We start from the raw sequence: 22,786 nt of genomic DNA on the forward strand, positions 1-22,786 counted from the left end.
ATGTGGTCAGACATTCTGGACATTTCTGTGAGGGTGTGTTCAGAGGAGATGGACATTTAGATCGGTGGACTTAAGCAGATTGCCTTCCCTTATGTAGGTAGGCCTCAACCAATCAAAGGCCTGAATAGAGCCAAAGACTGACCTCCCAGGGACAGAAGGAATTCTGCCAGCAGATGGGCCTCAGACTGCACCTGCAGCGTCAGCTCCTCCTGGTTCAGCTGCCGGCCCGTGGACTCGCACCGCTGTTCTTTCCTGACGCTCCTACCTGCAGGCTACCTGCCCGTCAGATTCTGAACTCACCAAACCTTCCCAGATGGGTAAGTCAATTCCTTAAAACAAATCTCTCTAAACAGGCACATCCTATTGGTTCATTTTCTCTGGAGAACCCTGACGAATGCACCCCCCCACCAACTTCCTTATTCTTTTCCTTGGTCCTCGTTCATGTCCTTCAGAAGCCCACACCAGCAGGCGGCATTTTGCTCATGGTTTCATCTCTTTCTTCAGTGTATTTTTTTTTTTTTGTCTCTTTAGAGCCGCATTTGCGGCATATGGAGATTCCCAGGCCAGGGGTCCAATTGGAGCTATAGCTGCTGTCCAGTTGGAGCCTACGCCAGAGCCACAGTAATGAGGGATCCGAGCTGCATCTGCGACCTACACCACAGGTCCTTAACCCACTGGATGAGGCCACAGATGGAACGCATGTCCTCATGAATGCTAGTTCCTTAACCTCTGAGCCATGACGGGAACTCCTTCAGTTTCTTTTCTTTTTTTTATCACATCTGTAGTTGTATAATGATCATAACAATCCGATTTCACAGGATTTCCATCCCACAGCCCAAGCACATCCCCCCACTCCCCAAACTGTCTCCTCCGGAGACCATAAGTTCTTCAATGTCTGTGAAAAACTGTTCTGTTCTGCAGAGAAGTTCCGTCTGTCCCCTTTTCAGATTCCACTTGTCAGCGAAAGCATTGGATGGTGCTGTCTCATTGTATGGCTGACTTCACTTAGCGTGATAATTTCTAGGTCCATCCATGTTGCAAAAAATGCTGGTATCCTTCAGTTTCTTTATTGAACATAAGTTCCCTCAGGGCTGGGCAGGTCTGTCTGTTCTCTCTGTCTCTTGTTCTCAGAAGTGCTGGGCGCGGGACAGGTCAGAAATCTTGGTCGAATGAGCAAGTGGTTAGGCTTATCTGATAGACTATGGGCTGGGAGAACTCTGTATGCAAAGCCTGGTTCTAATGTGTGTGAGAATGTTGTTTTAAAATTGCTCACAACCACAATGAGATGCCATTTCACAGCCACAGGGATGATTAGAGTCTCTCCTCCCCCCGCCCCCCCCGACACACACACACACACAGAAAATAATAGCAAATGTGGATCAGAAGTGGAAAATCAGAACGCTCAGACATTGCTGATGGGAATACAAAGCCGTGCAGCTACTGTGAAAAACAATTTGGTGGTTCCTTGGAAAATTAAACACAGAGTTATCCTGTGACCCAGCAATTCCTCTTCTATACTGTACCCAAGAGAGATGAAAACATATCCCTACCAAAATTTGCTTGAATGTTGACAGTACCATTAATCATAACGTCATGGAAATAACTCAAGTGCCCATCTGCTGTTGAGTGGATAAACAACGTGTGGGATATCCATATTTGGATATGTCTGTGATGGTTGTACAGCCTTGTAAACTGTCTAGATGCCACTGAAATGCATAATCTTTACTTTTATTTTTTAAATTTGTAGTGTTCTATTTTATGTATTATTCCATACACCCATTTAATCCAACATCATTTTGGGGTTGGGGTTGGACCTCGCCTGTGGTATGTGGATGTTCCCTGGCCAGGGATTGAATCCATGGCACAGCAGTGACCTGAGCTGCAGCAGTGACAACACCAGATCCTTAGTCTGCTGAGCCACAAAGGACCTCCAGATTGGGTGTTCTCTTTTTTCTTTATTTTTTTTTAACTTCTTTTTTTTTTTTGGCTGCCTCATGGCATGTGGAGTTCCCAGGCCAGGGATCAGAACAGAGGCACAGTTGCAACCACTACCGGGGCTGGGGATCGAACCTGCATCCTGGTACTGATACCACCCACATGCCGCCAGTCTCATTTTGCCACAGCAAGAACTCTGAAATTGGGTGGGTTTTTTTTTTTTTTTCATTTTTAAAGTTTTATTAAAGTATAGTTGATTTACAGTGTTGAGATAATTTCTCCTGTACAACAAAGTGACTCAGTTATACAAGAACTGAATTGCCTACTTTCAAATGGTGAATTTTATGGTGTGTGAATTATGTCTCAATTTTTAAAGATAATAAAATGCTCTCAAGAGATGAGCTCTGTGGGCTCCATGTGCAGACAGTAGCCTCAAGTTAAGTAGAATGTACAGCATCCCAACCACTCCCTGAAGACCCTCCACCATGGAAGCAAGGGCATCTCTAAATGAGGGTTATATGTATTATCATTGGGATAGAGATATTAATACTTTTCTCTGTGTTTCTTTCTGGACCGTGAATATGCTTATAAGTGATTTGTCATTCTTAAAACTCACTTAGCCCTTATTTAAGAACCTATAGCTGTAGCCCCTTTGAAAACCATGTGTCAGGAGTTCCCCTTGTGGCTCAGCAGTTAATGAATCTGACTAGTATCCTTGAGGACATGGGTTCGATCCCTGGCCTCGCTCAGTGGGTTAAGGATCTGGCATTGCTGTGAGCTGTGGTGTCGGTCGCAGATGCAGCTTAGATCCCACGTTGCTGTGGTTGTGGTGTACGTCGGCAGCTGTAGTTCCAATTCAACTCCTAGCCTGAGAACCTCTGTATGCCACAGGTGGGGCTCTAAAAAGACAAAAATAAAATAAAAATAAAATGAGATCCATAAAGAAACCATGTGTCAAGACCCACTATTGAACATAGCAGTACCGAGCATGGCTAGTAGGAAATGACACTTTTGGATACCACAAAAAATAAAATGAAACTCCCCACTTGTCAGCTTCCTGGAGAAGCACCGGAGATAGTCATTTATCACGAGTCCAATCTCAACCACAAAAGCCAGATTCCCTTCTTAGCCCCACCCTCTCAGCCGTGTGCTCTGGCTGCTTCTGGCTGCACTTCATGTTGCTGACACCTGCTCCATGGTAGCTAGTCTGTAAAGGCAGCTGAAGACACACTGAGTAGGAGTCACTCTCCTGGGCCCCATGGCAACCCATAGATGAAGCTACTGACACCTTGCACCCCAGGGTCACCCTGCTGCTCTTGGGGAGACCCTGGTGCAGAGAGGGAGGAATTACTCTGCAGAGGATGCACTAAACCACATCTAACACCTACACAGGTGTGAAGCCACTGAGGGTACCTGCTTCTCTCACTCAGAATTTCAGAAGAAAGGAAAGGGAACATTATGACTGCCTCTCATCTCGAAGAACCCTGCATGGCTTCAGCGGAGCACATAGAGCCCCTTCCTCACCTAGGAAAGCCAAGTGCACAGAAGCTGGTGTTGGGAAAACGCCAGCTGGGCAAAATTACTAGGAAAAATAAGACTATATTATGTTTTAGACACATGATTTTAGACTCCCGTATAAATTGGTTATATATAGAAACTAAAATGGATAAAACAACGGTCTTGAATCATAAGCCGTTTGGATGTACCTCACACCCCTTCCCTTTTGCCACCTCCGTCCTGTGTTGACCAGCCAGCGCAGAAGTGCCAAGGACCCTCCTAGACACTGTGATGGGTCGTTCTAGCCAACTTTCCTAAGAAATTCCACAGGAGTGAAGTCAACTTCTAGCCAAGGACTCTTCTAGCCAACTTTTCCTAAGAAATTGCAAAGGAATGAAGTTAGAAAATCATCACTGGGTGTCCTCTGACAGTGTGTTTACCAGGGTCTGTCACTGCTAAGTCACCCAGACCAGGAGTAGTTGTTCAGCGAGCAGATGCCAAAGCTGACCTTGTGTTTGCTGTGTGACACAATCCCCATGACCCCACTTCTGTGAGGCTGACATCTTGTTCCAAGTCTGTTATTTGGAAGCAAGGAAGGGGGGAGGGGGCGGAGGGAGGGAGGAGGGAGGAGAGGAGGGAGGGAGGGAGGGGTGAACTATATCCAGCAGCAGTGGGAATGTGCTCTGATTTGCCTTGGGCCTCCCTATCTAAATTGGGATGGGGTGGTGGGCACAAGTAGTGAGGGCTCTGGTTGCAGTGATAATTGCCATTGTACTTATCGTTACAAAGAAAACCCCAAGTGGGATGGGGGATGGAGTGTACATGGTGAAGTCCAGTCGGATCGGCAGCCTGGGTCCTGGAGGGAGAGGGCCTGGGTACAAGCTCCATCAGTCTCACCCGTTAGCTGTATGACTTTGGGAAAGTTATGTCTCTCTATGCTTCAACTTCCTTGTGAAAAGGTAGTGTCTGGAGTTCCCATCGTGGTGCAGTGGAAACGAAACTGACTAGTATCCATGAGGATGCGGGTTTGATCTGTGGGCTTGCTCAGTGGGTCAGGGATCTGGCATTGCTGTGAGCTGTGATGTAGGTTGCAGACGTGGCTCAGATCCCCACTTGTGGCTGTGGCGTAGGCCGGCAGGTGTAGCTCCAATTTGACCCCTAGCCTGGGAACCTCCATATGCCTAAAAAGCAAAAATAAATAAGTAAATAAAATAATGAAAAGCCTAGGGGCACAGAGAGCCGGTGGGAGTGAGAGCAGAGGGTAAGGAGGAGCTGGCTGCTGTCAGCACTAAGTGATCAGCTAATACTGAGAGGTGAGTGAAGATAAACCAGCAGCCCCCTAAAAGCAAATAAATAAATAAATAAGGGGAGTTCCCATTGTGGCTCAGCAGGTTAAGAACCCAACTAGTATACATGCAGATTCAGATTCAACCCCTGGCCTCACTCAGTGGCTTAAGGATCCAGTGTTGCTACAAGCTGTGGTGTAAGTCACAGATGCAGCTCGGATCCCGTGTTGCCGTGGCTGTGGTGTAGGCCAGCAACTGCAGCTCCGATTTGACCTCTAGCCTGGGAATTTCCATATGCTGCAGGTGCGGACCTAAAAAAGAAAAGAAAAAAATAGCCAAAGTCAGACTAAGACGCTCAACTGTGTCCTCCTCTAGAGGTCCTGGTGTTGCCAGAGGACCAAGGCAGTGTCCAGCATGACTAGGGGGTCCGGAGCAGGAGACCAGGAGCTGCTTGGTGGACACTTGCAGCTGGATTGCCCTGGCTCCAAAGAACATGGAGCTGCAGTTCTGACCCCTGCCCCAAGGGTACAGACAGGTACGGCGGCCAGGCACAGTCCTGTGCTTCAGCTGGAGGCTGACAGGCCTGATGTCACCTTCCTGAAGGCTGGAAAGCCTTCCTTCCTGAACACAAACCTTTAAACTCACCTACAGGAAATCCTTGCCTCTTGTCAGAGATGAGGGGTTGAGGGTCATCGCTGGTTAAGAATAACAAGCAGTCGGAATTCCTGTTGAGGCTCAGTGGGTTAAGAATCTGACTAGTATCCGTGAGGATGCAGGTTCAAGCCCTGGTCCAGTGTTGCCACAAGCTGCAGTGTAGTTTGCAGATGCGGCTTGGATCTGGTGTTGCTGTGGCTATGGGTCTGTTTCAACTACTAGCCTGGGAACTTCCATATACTGCAGGTGTGGTCCTTAAAAAACAAACAAACAAGCAAACAACAGAAAGAATAACAAGCAGAGTTGTTGGGCCTGACATAAAGCTAGAGGAAATTGGAGGTAGTTTGAGAAATGTACCCCAAGTGGGAGGTCCTTTCCTAGGGACAGTTCTGCGAAATGAGTACAGATGCTTGTGAGGTTAGGTAACACAAGGCCCAATACCTGCATTCCTACCCTCAGACAGGCGTGGCTTCGAGTCTCCACTGTGCCCCATGGAAAATGGATGTCCCTGGGTGAGTCACCACGCTAAAATTAGGTCCTTTTCTCTGCAAGTTGGGATCAAAAATAGTACCAATCTCAAAAGGTTACTGTAGGTGTTAAATGAAAAAGCTTATGGGAATTCCTGATGTGGCACAGCGAGTCAAGGATCCAGCATTGTCTCTGCAGCAGCTCGGATCACTGCAGAGGTGTGGGTTGGATCCCCAGCACAGTAAAGGATCTGGAGTTGCCACATCAGTGGCTCTGATTCAGTCCCTGGCCCAGGAACTTGCATCTGCTGTGGGTATGGCCAGGAGGAAAAAAAAGAAAGAAAAGGAAAAGTTTATGGAATAAATCTGGCAGATAATAGGAGCTCAGTTCATTTTACCTGTTGTATTAAGTGACTTTGTTTCCTTGTCAGATTCACTTCCTATGATAGGGTGAGTGACTTTGGGGACTGTGCTAATAATAAGCAGCCTAGCAAACACTTTACTCTTTGACATCAGAATGACTTCCACATATTCAGTTGTAGTGTTCAAGCACCTGTTTTTCTGCTATAGTGCCCACACAATGGCCAAGACAGGGAACTGACTGTCTGTACCCATGGCTCTCAATTACGTTTCTAGCTCAGACCTCTCTCTAAACTACCCTGGATTTCCTCTCTTTACTTTTTTGAAATTTAGATAGCTTTCTTGTTTTGTTTTTGTTTGTTTAATTGAAGTATATTTGATTTACAATGTCATGTTACTTTCAGGTGTACAGAATATATATTTTCTTTTTCAGTTTCTTTCCCCTTCCCCCAGATTTCTATATTCAATTTTCTACTCAACATCTTCAGTGAGATGTCTGAGAGACATCTTAAATTAAACATGTTCAAAGTCAAACATCTAACCTTCACATCCCAAACCTGCTCTTCCCACAGCCTCCCCATGTCAATTAATGACAGCCTTCCAAGTGCTCAGGTGAAACACCCTGAGATATCTTTGATGCCTCTCTTTTTGATTTCCAACATGTCAGAAAATACCTTGGACTCTGATTTTTTTTTAAATATCCAGGGTTGGGCCACTTCTCGCTACTCTTCTATTGCACCTCAGATCCAAGCCACTAATCTCTCTCACCTGATTGCCACTATTGCTTCTCAGCTGGACTCCCTGCTTCCAGCCTTGACCCTTGATGAGGCTTGGAATCCTGTTAAGATAGGTTGATGTCCTAACATCCAGTACCTGTGAAGATGACATTATGTGGAAAGAGGGATTTTGCAGCTGTGATCAAGTTACGATGAGGTCAGTTCCGAGGCCCGCATCCGATGGCTGCTGTCCTTAATAAGCAGAGGGAGATCTAGAGACACAGAGATTCAGGGAAGAAGGCTAAGTGGACACAGGGGCAGAGACTGGAATTTTGCTACCACAAGCCAGGGAACATCAAGGAATGCCAGGAACCACCAGAGCTAGAAGAGGCCAAGAAAGATTCTTTCCTAGCTCCTTCAGAGGGAGCATGGCCCTACTGACACTTTGATTTCAGACTTCTAGGCTCCAGAACCGTGAGAGAAAAGACTTCTGTTGTTTTAAAGCACCCAGGTTGTGGCACTCTGCTGTGGCAGCCCAAAGAAATGACTAGTGCCCTCTACAATCCGCGTCAGCATAGACCCGAGAGTGAGCCTGTTCAGCGTGATTCCATCATTTCCCTCCCCGGGTCAGAACCCCCCACGGCCCTCCCCGTCAGAGTCCTCACGGCTGCTGACAAGGTCCTGCGCCATCTCCTCTTCTGGCCTCCACCTCTCCCCTCGTCCACACTGTCTGCAGGGCCTCTTGCTATTTCTTGGGCAAGCCGATGTGCTCTGCCTCTGCATTGAAAGGCTCCTCCCTCGCCCGCCTCAAGTCTTTTCAAAAGTGTCATTTTCTCAGTGAGGCGCACCTTGGCCACCAGTCAAAATTGTAATCTACCAGAAGTTCTCGTCGTGGCCCAGTGGTTAACAAATCCGACTAGGAACCATGAGGTTGCGGGTTCGATCCCTGGCCTCGCTCAGTGGGTTAAGGGTCCGGCATTGCCGTGAGCTGTGGTGTAGGTCACAGACTCGGCTCAGATCCGTGTTGCTGTGGCTGTGGTGTAGGCTGGCCCCTACAGCTCCGATTCCACCCCTAGCCTGGGAACCTCCATATGCCGTGGGAGCAGCCCTAGAAAAGGCAAAAAGACAAAAAAACAAAAATAAAAACCAAAAAAAAATTGTAATCTACCAATCCCTACACTCCCCCACCTCAGTATCCTGCTCTATTTTCTTCCATCTTGCACAGCACCCTTGCCCAAATCATACAGTTTCCCAATCTAGTATGTCTTCTCCCCAGGCTAGAATATAAGCCCCTCAGAATGGAGATTTCTGGCTGTTGGGTCCCTGAAAGCTGACACGCAGAAAGAACTTAGTAAATACCTGCTGAGTGAGTAAGTGGAAATGAATGAATGATTCTGTTGAGGCAAAACTGTGATTCCTGAATAAAAGGCATCTTAGGGCAGAGAGTCCTCCTCCCCACAGCCGGTGAAGGCTGTGTTCCTGGTCAGTGCATCTTGAGGCCACGTCCCTCAGATCCAGTTTGAGCTGGGATCTTTCCAAGTTAATCAAATGAGGATTAAATGAGAAAATGTATGTAAATGCAACTAACATTGTTCCTGGCACAGAATAGTTTCTAATAAATTAAGTTTCTACCCCACCTCCTTTCCAATAAGCATAAGATTTGATTATCCTGGAGAGTCCAGGGCTTCTTTAATAGGCATCCTCCTAGTGACAAGGACAAGTGATCTGGGGCCACAGCATCAGGTGGCTCCTGCACCTGTACCAGCAACTGCTCTTGCAGACTTGCAGGTTAAGCAGTGACATGCTCGCCTGCCGTCATGAGGGACAGGCAGAACCGTGGTGGTAAGTTAGGGAAATTCTGGGCTCCTGCAGCAGCAGATCTTCTTGCTCCACTGGAAAATACTGTTTACAGTTACAGATCCATGCAGTCTGGCATTTTGTGTCAAAGCACAGCATCAACACAAAGGACCCAGAGGAGAGCAACGGTGCTTGTGTTTATCCGAGGTGAGGGCAGCTTGACACAGCCGCCCACTGTGGGACCCCCCCCAGCCCCAGCCCCTGGGACTTAGCTTTCCAGGAGGGAACGAAGTCATTCCGCAATGGCTGACTTAGGTGGGAGACACGTATCTCATACAGGAGTGCTCAGGTAGCTCGCTTGTTCTACTAATTCACACTTCTCTTTTCTTAACCTTTTGCACCGAAATCATGCAAGATTTCATAGAATCTCTCTCTGAAATTCATTCTCCATTGAGTTCATGGTCACCATGTGGATAAAACACAAAACCATACCCCAGAATCCCTGAAGGCAGTATCTTGAGGAAGCATTTAAATTTTTCTAAAAGAAACATCCTCTCAGGAAGTGGGTGTTACCATCTCACAGATGAGCACATTGGACTAGATAAATTCAGAAAATGGTACAAGTTTGCTCTATTAGTTTCCTTGGGCTCCATTAAAAAATTGCCCCCGACTTGGTCTGAAACAACAGAAATGCATCCTCTCACGGTATTTGAAGCCAGGAGTGAAAAATCCAGGTGTCGGGGGTGGGGAGGGTGGGGGGGGTGGCTGCTTTGGGAGCATCCAGGAAAGACTCCTCCCCCGCCCCCCTCCCGTTGGCAGCAGCCGACCTTGGCCTTGCTCAGTTTGCAGATGCACCACCCCAATCCCCACCTCCCTCCCCACAAGGCCTTCCCCTCCATGTGCCTCCGTGTAGGTTAGATCTCTCTCCTTTCTCTTAGAAGGACACCAGCCATTGGATTTGCCACTTTAAGTCCAGGATGATCTCATCTCTAGATCCTTAATTTCATGACTTCTGCGAAGACCTTATTTCCGAATAAGGTCACATTCCCATGTATCAGGAGTTAGGTAGGACTTAGACATATCTTTTGGGGGAGGACACAAGTCAACCCTCTTCAGTCACTAAGAAGTGGCAAAGCCAAGACTCCAAGTCAGTTCTATCTCATTGTAGCATTCCCAGCCCGTACCACCTTCCCCAGTGATTAATCCCCTCCCGTACCTCCCAGCCAAGAAAAAAGGAACCGGCCTTGTTGAGCACATCATTGGTGCCAGGTAGTCCTTGTTCTAACTCTGCCAAGATCACAGTAAAAGGTGGGGTACCTCTTGAGGAAGGACCCAGCTACACTGCTAAAAGTGTATACTGGAGTTCCTGTTGTGGCTTACTGAGTAAAGAGCCCAACTAGTATCCATGAAGATGTGGGTTCAATCCCTGGCCTGCCTCAGTGGGTTAAGGATCTGGTGTTGCCACAAGCTGTGGTGTAGGTGAAAGATGCCGCTTGGATCTGGTGTTGCTGTGGCTGTGGTGTTGACTCCTAGCTGGGGGACGTCTATATGTTGCTGGTTCAGCCCTGAAAAGAAAAAAATATGTATACTGTTAATCTTTACCCCAGCCTTCTCCAAAGGGACCTTTAGCCTCTGGCCAGGTGCCTCTGCACTGGGGAAAAGGAAATAATCAGACATTCAGGGATCATTGGACACTAACTCTCCACTGACACCACTTCCAGGAGACCAGCACATCACTGTGGTTCACCAGCCAGAGCAGAGGCTGGTGGAGGTCGGGAGAGCAAGGGCGCGTTAGCTCAGACCTGTCTCACAGTGGGCGCAGTGAGCCCCCGAACCCTCCCTGGGGTCATTTCCTGCATAATTGGAATAGACATACTCAGCAGCCAACAGACTCCTCAGGGGAGAGGGGGTCTGCCCTGAAATCTAGGCTTCTCGGACTCCAGAACCTGCGTTCTCTCCACTCTGCCAAATGTCAGGAAAGCAAAAGATCAAATTACCAACAAGACGCTCCAGCAGCCCTGGAATTTACTCCTGCTTTCTGCATAATGAAGTTATGACTGGTGATCTGGTTTCCCAGTAGAGAGCAGACTGGAGGAGCAGATTCGAAGGGATACAAATTAGAGGCACACTGCTGGCAGCCCTGAGGAATAAACACTGACGGCCCTCAGGGAGACAGAATTTACAGGAAGGTGGCAGGAACCCCTCCTGCAAAGAGTCAAGTGGCCTGTGGGTATGAGGCAGAATGCAAGACCCCACCTGGCCTTGGTCACAGAGGGCATCCCCATATCAGGCCTTGGAAGATAGGAGTGAACTCCAGAATCACCTGGGAAAAGGTAAAAAAAAAATTAGAATAGACTAGAATAGAGAAAATAAATACGAGGGGCGTCCTGATTTTCAGATTCAGAATTTCAGATTTAGTCCTGAATTTCCAATTTTACCCCTAGCATGTCAGACTCGGGGGGTCTAGGGAACCCGAGAAAGTGCATTTCTAACACGTTTTGGAAATGCTGATGCTGCCGGTCCAGGAACACACTTTTGAGAACTGCTGACCTAGATTCTAGCCCAGGGTACTGCCAGGTATTCCCAATGATTGACCCTTTTTAAGAAAAGATGCGATTATGCTGAGTTCCTGTGTTATAAGGCAGGGGTGTACAGCGCATTTAGAATAATTTGGGGAGTCTGTCGTGGCTCCATGGAAACAAATCAGACGGTGTGGGTTTGATCCCTGGCCTCACTCAGTGGGTTAAGGATCCGGTGTTGCCATGACCTGTGGTGTAGGTTGCAGATGCAGCTGGGATCTGGCCTTGCTGTGGCTGTGGTGTAGTCTGCCAACTGTAGCTCGGGTTTGATCCCTAGCCTGGCAACCTCCATATGTGATGGATGCGCCCCTAAAAAAATAAAATAATTTGGTCAAAACTAGTTAGAATAAAAACATTTTTGGCATTTAAAGAAGTAAGGTTAGGACACTGGGGAGATTCATTCCCGAGGAGCGTGCTCGCAGATTGGCCATTTACTTCCTCCATCAGGCTGCAGAGAGGGCCAGCCTGGCATGGAAGGGAGCAGGCCTCCAGCAGGAGCTGGGCCCCGGGGGGGCCTCTGCCAGGGTCACTCCTCTGAGGGCACAGGGTCTGGTATGTAACAGAAATCGAGAAATATCTGAATATATGAAAACTCCCTTTTATCCACTCTTACGTGTGCTCTGCAAGAAGCAGGATGATTCAGGATGACAGAACAAACATCTCTGGTTGGCGGGGAGTGGGGGGGTTCGCCACGCCCACAGCATATGAAATTTCCTGAGCCAGGGATCCAACCCACACCACAGCAGTGACGCAAGCCACAGTGACAACTCAGGATCCTTAACACACTGCACCACCAGCCACAAGAGGACCTCACAAACATCTCTGTCGAGGTTAGAGAGAGAAAGGGATGTGAGAGGGTGATTCTAGAAGAACATTCAGGCCTGGAGTAGCTAAGGAAAGTCAACTTTTGGGGATTGGCTCTTCCCAGGGACTGTTTATATGTTCTTTGTGTCTAGAAGCCCAATCTTGGGACTATTCCGAGCTCAGACCAAACTCACTAGAGACCAGAATGCAATTAATTAATTTTTAGAATGCCTAGGGGACTGGGTATCAGAATTAGCTAATCAACCCTTCTCTTCCTCCAGAACAATGCAATTGGGAACCAGATCCATTAACTGAGTTCCTAGGGGGCCAGCATGAGCCCTTATTACTCTCACTGCAACCCCTAGCATGGTGAATAATCACTCCAAAAGTTACTTCTTCATGGAAAGTAAGCTCCAGAAGGGCAGGCGTCTTTGCCTTTCTTGTTCAGCAGGGTATCAGGCTCCTAAAAAGAATGCCCGGCACAGAGCATGTGCTCAATGACCATTCGTTGAAAGCATGAAGAGTTCCTTCATCAAATGAGGATAAGGAGGACTTGGTTGTCCTATTGTGTGGCCCGATCCAGCCGTCATCTCTGCTAAGAATACAGAGCTGCCAAGCAGATGTGCTCCACTGGCATTTTTGGCTGGATGACCCTGAAGACATCGAGCACACTCAGCTCCCTGACCTCGCTTTACTCTGCAGATCTGCCCTTGGGCTGTCACATTTTTTCCCCTTCAGACAAGGTACAAGCCAGCTCTAACTTTCTGGATCACACCTACCTCCTGATGCCTGCATCTTGACCCCTGGTCACCTCACTTGAAAGTGGGGGAGACTTGCTAGAGTCTTGGGGGAGGTCCTCTTGAGCACATGGTGATTCACCCTCGTTTCCTCCACAAAGGGCAGCTGAGTTTCCAAGTTCAAGGCTCCCAGGAGTTTAATCACTGTCTGTAACAAAGAGTCATGGAACATGCAGGCAGCCAGGAAGTAAAAAAAAACCCATGCTCTGCCTCCAAACACGAGATCCCCTTGAGCAAACGAGCTGTCAGCTACACTGTTCATTGTCAAGTCTAACTAACATTTTCATAACGTCTTATGGGTTAACAACACTCTTACATGTGATATTGCTCTTTCTTATTATTACAGTATCGCTGATATATATGTATAACTGGATCACTTTGCTGTACAGCTGAAACTAATACAACATTGTAAATCAAGTATACCTCAGTAAAAACTTTTTTAAGGAAAAAATATACTTGACGTCCAATATTAGTTTCAAGTGTACAAGATACTAATTCTGTATTTTTATAGAAATACGCCATAGCAAGGACTTATAAAATATTCACTATATTCCCTGTGCTGTACATTGTGTCTTTGTAACTTATTTGTTTGGTACTTAGTAGTTTGTGCTTCTTAATCTCTTTCATCTGTTTTGTCCCTCCTCCCACCCCCTCCCCTCTGGTCACCGCTTGTTTTGTTCTCTGGTATCTCTTGATCTTGATGCTCATGATAACACAGTAAGGATGAGAGAGCCGTTTCACAGAAGAGGACCCGGTGCACTGAATTTCAGTGCCTGGACTCAGCTGACACTGCTCGGTGAAGAACAGAGCAGGAATTCGAGCTGACTTTGTAGGACCCCGTCTAGAAATCTTCTGTTATATCCTCTCCCTCCATAAACTAAGGAGGCCGTTAGGGTCAACTTCAAGCGGAGGGTAGTGACTGAACCCACTGGTGTGTCCAGGTCCTCAAGGGTAAGCCGATCAGCAATAAGATAGGAACAAAAGCACCAAGTAGCCACAGTGCTAAAACCTCTACTCTGTCCCTAACCCCACCAGCACTGCTTCCCAAAATCGTTCTGAAAACCCCACTAAAGTCAAGGAATTTTAAAAGTATAAATCCACAAAGATCAAGAGAACACTAGAGGAAACAATGATGGGCAAGAAGTGTCAACAGTCTTATTTTATTTTTTTATCTTTTTGCCTTTTCTAGGGTTGCTCCCGCGGCACGTGGAGGTTCCCAGGCTAGGGGTCCAATCGGAGCTGTAGCCACCAGCCTATACCACAGCCACAGCAGTGCGGGATCCTTAACCCACTGAGCAAGGTGGGGGACCGAACCCGCAACCTCATGGTTCCTAGTCGGATTCGTTAACCACTGAGCCACGATGGGAACTCTAACACAGTTTTAGAAGATGCTAAAAGATTTTGGAGATTCAGGGATTTTTACTTGTGTAGAACTTAGATTATGATGGCACAGAAAGTAGCACAATAAGACAAAGAGATTGATACTTGGGAAGGGGTAAGAAAATTAGGGGATTGATAATCTGGCGGTACAATATCTGACTAGTAGGAGATGAGAGGAAGGGAGACTTGAAAGAATAGAGGGAAGGAAATTTCAAGGAGCGAGTACGAGAACATGTAACCAGGCTGAAGGGAATCAGTCTCTGGGTTGAAAGGAGCCCACTAACTATCCAAAACAATAAGTGAAAAAGACCCCCACGGCACAGCATCTCGAAACTGCAGGATTCCTGGTGTAAAGAGAACATGCTAAATGCTTCCAATCAGATGGAAAGGACCAAGAAGCAGAATGACTGGGTTTCTCAACACCCCTGGAAGCTAGACAATGTTGGAGAGATGTTTCAAAATTCTAGGACACCAGGCTATAAGTGAATATGTAGATTTGAGACATTTTCAGATGCCCAAAGACTGGAAAGGTTGTATGTCTTGTGTCTGCTTTCTCAAAAAGCTGCCAGTCAAAAGAGCAAATGTGAGAAGAAAGGGGAAAAATGAGTCCAGGAAGGAAGGGCAAGGCAGTGGATCCAGAACTAGGACCCGACTCAGGAGAGCAGTGAGGAGGGAAGCCAGGAGCCTGGCAGGGCAGCCACCTGGATGGGGAGAAACCACCCCATTTTCCGGCAGGACTCCAGAGGAATGAGAGGAACCGATAGATTGCCTAATGGCTGTGATCATGTTTTACAGATCACTTGGCCTCTTTAGAAAGAATTAAAGAGCAGCAGAAAAAGATAACCAAGCAAACATGAAACGTAAGGCAAAATTAACTCTGGACACTCTACATACCGTATAAGAAAGGGAATATAATTGTGGGCTCAGCAGTGGACATTTCCACCACGCTAATAATGAATATTCCTCTTTTTTTTTTGCTTTTTAGGGCCACACCTGCAGCATATGGAAGTTCCCAGGCTAAGGGCCCAATTGGAGCCATAGCTGCCAGCCTATACCACAGCCACAGCAACAAGGGATCCGAGCTACATCTGCCACCTGCACCACAGCTCACGACAATGCCAGATCCTTAACCCACTGAGGAAGGCCAGGGATTGAACCTGCGTCCTCATGAATGTTAGATTCATTTCCGCTGAGCCACGACGGGAATTCCAATAATGGATATTCTAAATACAGATTTAGTAAACAATATATAACTTCATTGGCAGCTGCAGGAGAGAGGAGAACTGAGGTCAGAGGGGGAGGGGGTGGGGGGTGTCAGGTAGCTAAACCTTCGCCCACCACAACAGGACAGTCATAGCTACCATCTGAAGCTGACAAGTTGGGAAATAGCTGTATGTGTCTCTTCCTTAGAAACATCCAGTTAAATACAGGAAAAATAGAAGGGGCTTAGAAGGGTTGAAGATAATTGCCTTCAAGGAGCAGGATGGGGAACCCAGAAAGACTGAAATGTGAAGCGGGGAACCCTCTTATTTGTCTTAATCTTTCAGGGCTATTGGACTTAATGTGTGCATGTGTGTGTGCATGTGTGTGTGTGCATAGCACTCATAAATGTTTAAAATGCTCAGCTTATCAGAGAAGGCTAGGCACATTATAAAGAGACTTTCTTCCAAAATGGCTGGCATTAAGAAGCACTCGTACAGGATTTAAGATGCAAGCTTCAGCTATTTGAAAAATGCCGCGTGTGGCCCCCTTTGTCCTCCACACTGAATCCAGGACTGTCCCCACAGCCCCACGCTCTCACTGCAAGATTTCCCCTCAGACTCCGCCTGTGCAGTGACCTGGGCAAACAGGCGGTATTTGTTCTGCATGTCTGAGCACTGAGTTTGCTCTAGGAAAAAGGTCTGTGCTTTTCCGTGGCAGATAAAGGATGTCTCCTGCTTTCCCCCCTGGGACTTGGTGGGTTCAGCCCCCTGAACTTTGCCAAAAGCCAGACCTAGCTGCCAACCCCTGTGAGTTCTGGAACCTGCAGGGCCCAATTAAGACTTTTGTGGTCCTTTCCTCCGCTAAAAAAATATTGTAAATGTTATTTGATGACTGTGCTGGCATAAAGATTAGTATAATCCTGGCTGGATTCATTGCTATATATTCACTAAAATGTGTTTTTTGGGAGTTCCCATTGTGGCTCAGTGGTAACAAACCTGACTAGTATCCATGAGGATGTGGGTTCAATCCCTGGCCTTGCTCAGTGGGTTAAAGGATCAGGCACTGCTGTGGCTGTGGCCCAGGCTGCAGCTCCGATTTGACCCCTGGCCTGGGAACATCCATATGCCACAGGTGTTGTCCTAAAAAGCAATAAATAAATAAAAATTGTAAAAGCATATGGACAACAAATTCCAGAAGAGTTATTTTTTTAATGTGGCTTTTTTTTTTTTCTTCTGATTTTAAAAGCAATTAAACCAGTTTTACAAGCCCTGAGAAAAGGCAGGAAGAAGGGACCGCCAACAGCAGCGCTCTGCCACCCTCTGCAGGTTCTGGGAGCAAAGTTATCAAAAGCAAATAAATTCAGATGGGACAGAGTCATGGTCAAGTACAAGCGGGTATTTGTTAAGCAGTTATCGTGTGTGTTGTGCTGAGCCATTTGCAGACACATCTTACTGAGGTTCCTCATCCTTCCGGTGAGGTGAGCCCCATGTCCACTGATGACTGGTGGCCCCAGCAGATAGGTTTCATGCCCAAGTTCACCCAAGCAGTCAATGGCACCCGGGGATGTGTGGCCAGCCTCCTGGCTCTTCCCGCCTTTCCCTTCAAGCTTTCTGGTGTGTGTGTACAGGGCGCTCATCTGCTCCTGCCACCCTGTGAGGCCTCCTTTCCCCACTGTACACTTGACCCTGCATGCAAATAAAAATAAACACCACTGTCCAGGAAGGATGAGGTCAGAATCAGAGGTACTGAAAAACTGCCCAAGTGCACGTGCCTTTGTACGTTCAGAGATTGGAAGGGTGTGGACATCCCTCTAAAAGATTTCTGATGGCCACGCTGTGTTCCTCCTTCGGTTAAGGTCGGGAACTGAACATGGTGGCAAAGGGTGAGCCTCCTCCTCACATGGTCCCGTTTTGCGGTGCTGGATTGCGACAGTGGCACTTGCACAAGCGGAGTCGCCCTCCTCCCCCAGAGACCACTGCAGATGGAGTCACAAACAGCCAATGATTCCAGCTCCACCTCTTTTTCCTCGGCTCCTACCCATTTTGGTCTGAGAGAGGCACTCAGTGGGTGAGAGGAGGTATGACAATTTGCATTTATACGGGATCCCAGCTTTCAGTTAATTAATCAAAACACTTAGCTACCCTGACAAATCCTTCCCTGACAGCCAGAAAGCTAATCCCTGGTGTGCCTGGCTTGAAAGAATGACTTGGGTGGCCACAGAATCTTGCTGCCAGCCTCCTAAGCCTCACAACCTGTCACCTGAGGAAATCATCTCAATGGGAAGACTCATCCGTTTATTCCAACAAAGTGATTTTCCTTTCCGATTTCCCTCCCCTCCCACCCACCTCTGTACTCACTCCCCAAGCAGAAACAGGATGAGTAAAAAAGGGAAAAAGGGAGTTCCCACTGTGGCTCACCAGTAATGAACCCAACTGCTATCCATGAGGATGCGAGTTCAGTCCCTGGCCCTGATCAGTGGATTAAGGATCCGGCATTGCCGTGAGCCGTGTTGTAGGCCCCAGACACAGCTTGGATCCTAGGTTGCTGTGGCTGTAGTGTGTAGGCCGGCAGCTGCAGCTCCCATCCCACCCCTGGCCTGGGTACCTCCATATGCCACAGGAGTGGCCCTAAAAAAGGAAAAGCCAAAAACAGAAAAAAATCCCCCGGAAAAGAGATACTTTTCCCAAAGTAAATGAGAAACCAGGAGAGGATGGGTTGGGTCCCCTAGAGGGCTGAGCCAGGCCCTGAGACAATGCACACACAGCAGGCTGGTGTGTCCCCAGCTGTAGCAGCCTTCAGGCTTCTCACGACACACTGCGGAAAGCTTCCAGGAAATGATCCAGTGAAGCAAAGGCAGGCCTGAGGCAGACCCTTGATAAGAGACAGGAAGCTTCAAGAAATGAATAGCCTTGATGAATCCTGGGGTCCAGCTTCAAACTGTTCACCAAGGGTTACCTCAGAGATCTAGTTCAGAGAGGGAGGCCCTTGGGGATGCAGAAATACCCACTTCATATTCTCCTGGAGGTTTGAGAGATGTGCCAACCAATAAGCAGGTATTTGTTTTATCAGACACACAAAGGGATTATAGAAAATACATTCTTAGTTTCAGCTACTGCATAAAATAAGTGAGGAGCTCTCTGGTGGCTTAGCAGGTTAAGGATACAGGATTGTCACTGCTGTGGCAAGGGTTCAATTCCTGGCCCAGGAACGTCCTCACATGCTGTGGACAAGATTAAAAAAAAAAAGAAAGAAAGAAATTAAATGATAGCCATGAGAGACCTCCAAGCCAAAAAAAAAAAACAAAATAGAGGAGAAAAGCCAGAACTAAGGACTTGAATCCCCTCTCAGCTTTCTGCTTCTCAGATTCTTCATGTGAAAAGTGGGGAAATTATAATGCTCATCCGCCAGGGTCCTGCAGGAAGATTACACATGATGGTAAATGGAAGAAAGTGCAAGGTCCACTTAGCCCCTTATGTCTAAACCCCCTAATTCTGTGCTGTGGTGGCGGTTTAAAGGCTATGTCCCCAAGGAGTTCCCTTTATGGCTCAGCGGTTAATAAACCTGACTAGGATCCCTGAGGATACAGGTTCGATCCCTGGCCTTGCTCAGTGGGTTAAGGATCCGGCATTGCCACGAGCTCTGGTGTGGGTCACAGGTGTGGCTCGGATCCCAAGTTGCTGTGGCTGTGGTGTAGGCTGGCGGCTATGGCTCCGATGCAACCCCTAGCCTGGGAACTTCCATATGCCACAGGTGTGGCCCTAAAGAGAAAAAAATGAAATAAAATAAAGGCTATGTCCCCAAACACAATTTGCCAAGGACTTTCCTTCAGTCTGTGTGCAGGCAATGGGAGGGCCACCAGCCCTGAGGAGCTGCCCAGCAGACATGAGAACTGACCTCCCAACCAGAATCCAGGGCAAAGCTCACAGACCCACAGACACATCACATGGACAGGTGTGATACACACTCACAGGTAAATGGGGAAACATCACCTGACACCCTCATGAGGGCTCAGATCAAGGCGACACAGAGGCCAAAACAGAGTCAAAGACATACACAGAAGGAGCACAATGTTGAGAGTGGGGGAGGGGATGTTTGCTCCAAAGCCGCATTCGGCCGCCATCCTGCTGAGAGAGGCGCCCCTCTGAATTCCAGGCGTCAAGCAAAGCTACCACTTGACCCTACTTTGCCCCTTCTCTCTTTAGTCACTCCTCACCCCACCCACCCAGCCACACAGACTAAAACCCATCCTATACTTGGCTACCTCCCTCAGTTGGGGAAGGGGAAAGGGAGGGGGAAGGTGTGGTGGGGTTGGGACCCTTCCCAGGGTTGGACCCAGAACTCTGTTCTGCAAACAGAAACCATCTGTGGGGAAGTGATTTGCGCCATCCGTAGTCATTGCAATGAGCAGCATCGTAGGCATCACTGGTTTTCAGAATACTTTCTGCTGCCCTGGAAAAATGTGTTCACCAAGCCTTGAAATATTGGTTCTTGGTGTTGATCTCTGAGGTACCCACCCATCCATCCACCCATCCATCCATCCATCCATTTATCTATCCACTCACCCACCTACCCATTCTTCCACCCATCCATCCACAACTAGTCACAACTAACCTACTCTGTCCCAGGTTATGTTTAAATCCAGAAGATGGAGGTAGAAAAATAGGTTAAGAGGTGTGTTCATAGCTAGGGAAGTTTCATGCCCCCTAAGAGGTGTGTTCATAGCTAGGGAAGTTTCATGCCCCCTAAGAGGTGTGTTCATAGCTAGGGAAGTTTCATGCCCCCTAAGAGGTGTGTTCATAGCTAGGGAAGTTTCATGCCCCCTAAGAGGTGTGTTCATAGCTAGGGAAGTTTCATGCCCACTCGTTTGCTAGACTCAGATTCAAGCTAACAAGAACAGAGGCTTAGAACAGACAAGATGGGTTGGGGGAGAGAGGGGCTATGAAGAGAGAGCTGGAAAGGAGGGGGCCTTCCTACTAGAAGCTTGGGAGGAAAAACACCAGGCGTGGCCTGGGAACTCAAGGAGGCCCTGCTGCCTGGCTGGGTGGGGTAAGCAGGAGGTGGTGCGTGTTAACAGAGGGAGCGCCAGCTAAGACAGGTTCAACACCTGTGATCTCCCGACTGACCCCACCCCTCACTCAGCAAGCAAGAGAGATCTGAGGGACAGGCTGGGACATGAGGCTGGGCTGGACTGTGGGGACCTTGAAGTTGGAGACTTGATCCTGCGAGAGGTGCCCTCTCTCTTGTGTCCAAGTCATGAGTCAATCCAGGGAGATTTGGAGAGTCTGTTCCTGTTCCTAAGTGTGTTTCTTTTTTCTTTTCTTTTCCTTTTTTTTTTTCCCCCTAGGGCCTCACCCACAACATATGGAAGTTCCCAGGCTAGGGGCTGAACCGGAGCGCAGCTGCCGGCCACAGCCACAGCCACAGCCGCACCAGATCTGAACCACATCTGCGACGTGGCTCACTGCACCACAGCTCAAGGCAATGTGGGATCCTTAACCCACTGAGCAAGGCCCGGGATTGAACCCTCGTCCTCATGGATACTAGTCGAGTTCATTCCCACTGAGCCACAATGGAACTCTCGCTAAGTGCTTCTAAAATGTGCTCTCTGCCTAGCTTGCTTCCAGTGGCCCCAGGAATTCTGCCTCCTCCGTCCTTCACGTCTCTTGCCCAGAGATCAAATATCTACCCGTGTTCACTTCCTGGTTGTTTCTTGGTGGTGGTTTTTGAACTATGTGTGTGGCCAAGTTATAAGTAACTTATTTCATTTAAGAAGTCAGAATATGCTTACCCGCCTCGCCGGATACGTGGTGCTTATCTCTGATGGCACAGACACTGCCCTGTACTGTTCCTTCCTGTTGTGTCTCCCCGCGCAGTTAATCAGGAAGAAATCCACCCTTTGCAATTACCTCTCCTGCTGGCTCTCTTTCCTCCATGTAATTAGCTCCTTGTCACCTCCCGGAGTGTGGCACCAGCTCATGTTCGGCCAGCGAACCCAGAGTCCATCAGCAGCTTTCCACACAGACTCTGCTCTCTGGCCTCTGGCCAGACTCTGGGGCGGGGCCGCAGCCTTCCTGGAGGCGGAAGTGCTTGACCTCGACAATGGCCAGGGTAGAAGCCAGCCGTGAAGACTTTGGGTGTTGCTGATTCCCAAGCCATCCCCCAGATTATTAACTGGAAAAAGGGAAACTCAGTTGTCTTCCGCACGTGTTTACCACAGCTGAGCCATCTTCACTTCCTACAGACGCTACTTAGCAACAGAAAGAGTGGGTACCGAGTGGCCATTCTTTTCTCTGATTCGGAACTCATGGGATTTGAGAACCCCTGTCCTTCACATCCCATGGTTGAAATAGAGGATTTTTCTTTTTTATTTAAGAAAGTGAGACAAGTGGTGATAGAGACGGAAATAATGAGGTAAATACTGAAAGCCAATCATAGTGGTAGTTCTCAGAGAACACACAAACGTCAGCACAGTCATTAAGGAAAAGTCTATCTATTAGGTGTTTTTGACAACTTTTGAGGATGGGAGATTGCATGTTCTCTTTAGATCAGCAAAGTAGTAATGGATTATGAGAAAGAAATGGAAGAAACAAACATTCCAGTGGATGTGAAAATTAGGATGTTTGAACATAGAACTGCCAACAAGAGACCCCGTTATATTCAACTTCAAACAAATAATTTTTTAGTGTATGTCCCAAATATTGTATACTTAAAAATTCCTTGTTGTTTATCTTAAGTGCAAATTTTGCTGGATATTCTGTATTTTTATTTGTTAAATCCGACAACCCTACTATTGCAGTAAGAGTAAAGACTCTCCATAAGCTTGGCATGAGAAGAACATTTAGAACATAAGAGAAAGGTCAGCGAGAGGTGATCCAGTCAACACCACAAAGGGTTTTTATGGAGGATGTTGGATAAACATGTGGTAAAGCATGAGCTTCTTGCTCCTATGAAAGGATGGCTTTGTTTTTTGGCAGGATGGAGGCTGCCCTCATAACCCCAATTTATAGCCAGATTGGAAAACTCTCCCAGAGTAGAACTGGTTTCCATGGGAACACCCTGGCTGCCAAATACTCAAGAATCAGGTGCATAGAGCTTGGAGTAGATGTCCAGGGAAGAAGGGCAGGTTGGGTGAGGAAGTTGGTGGATGAATTCTCTTAACTTTAGCTTCTAAATAGTGGGTGACTCTTTAGTAAGACTAATTAGCAACCCACAGTGTTCCTCTCTGCCCTCATTGGCCAATGTTCAGTTTTTCAAGTATAAAAATGGGCAGATCTTCAGGCAGAGTCACTCAGCTGGTTAATGGCAGAAAAA

The 22,786-nt window shown here is 47.6% G+C and overlaps 1 long non-coding RNA gene across 1 annotated transcript in view; it reads left to right on the forward strand.

Moving 5' to 3' along the window:
• The window catches only part of LOC125113469 (uncharacterized), a 40,726-nt gene extending 40,259 nt beyond the window's left edge, over nt 1-467 (forward strand). The window contains exon 4 of the long non-coding RNA XR_007131465.1: nt 98-467. This is a non-coding gene — a long non-coding RNA (uncharacterized LOC125113469). The remainder of the gene's footprint in view (nt 1-97) is intronic.
• The last annotated feature ends 22,319 nt before the right edge of the window (nt 468-22,786 follow it).

The sequence above is a fragment of the Phacochoerus africanus genome, chromosome 13 (assembly GCF_016906955.1).
Source record: "Phacochoerus africanus isolate WHEZ1 chromosome 13, ROS_Pafr_v1, whole genome shotgun sequence".
In the NCBI taxonomy this organism is placed as follows: Eukaryota; Metazoa; Chordata; class Mammalia; order Artiodactyla; family Suidae; genus Phacochoerus; species Phacochoerus africanus.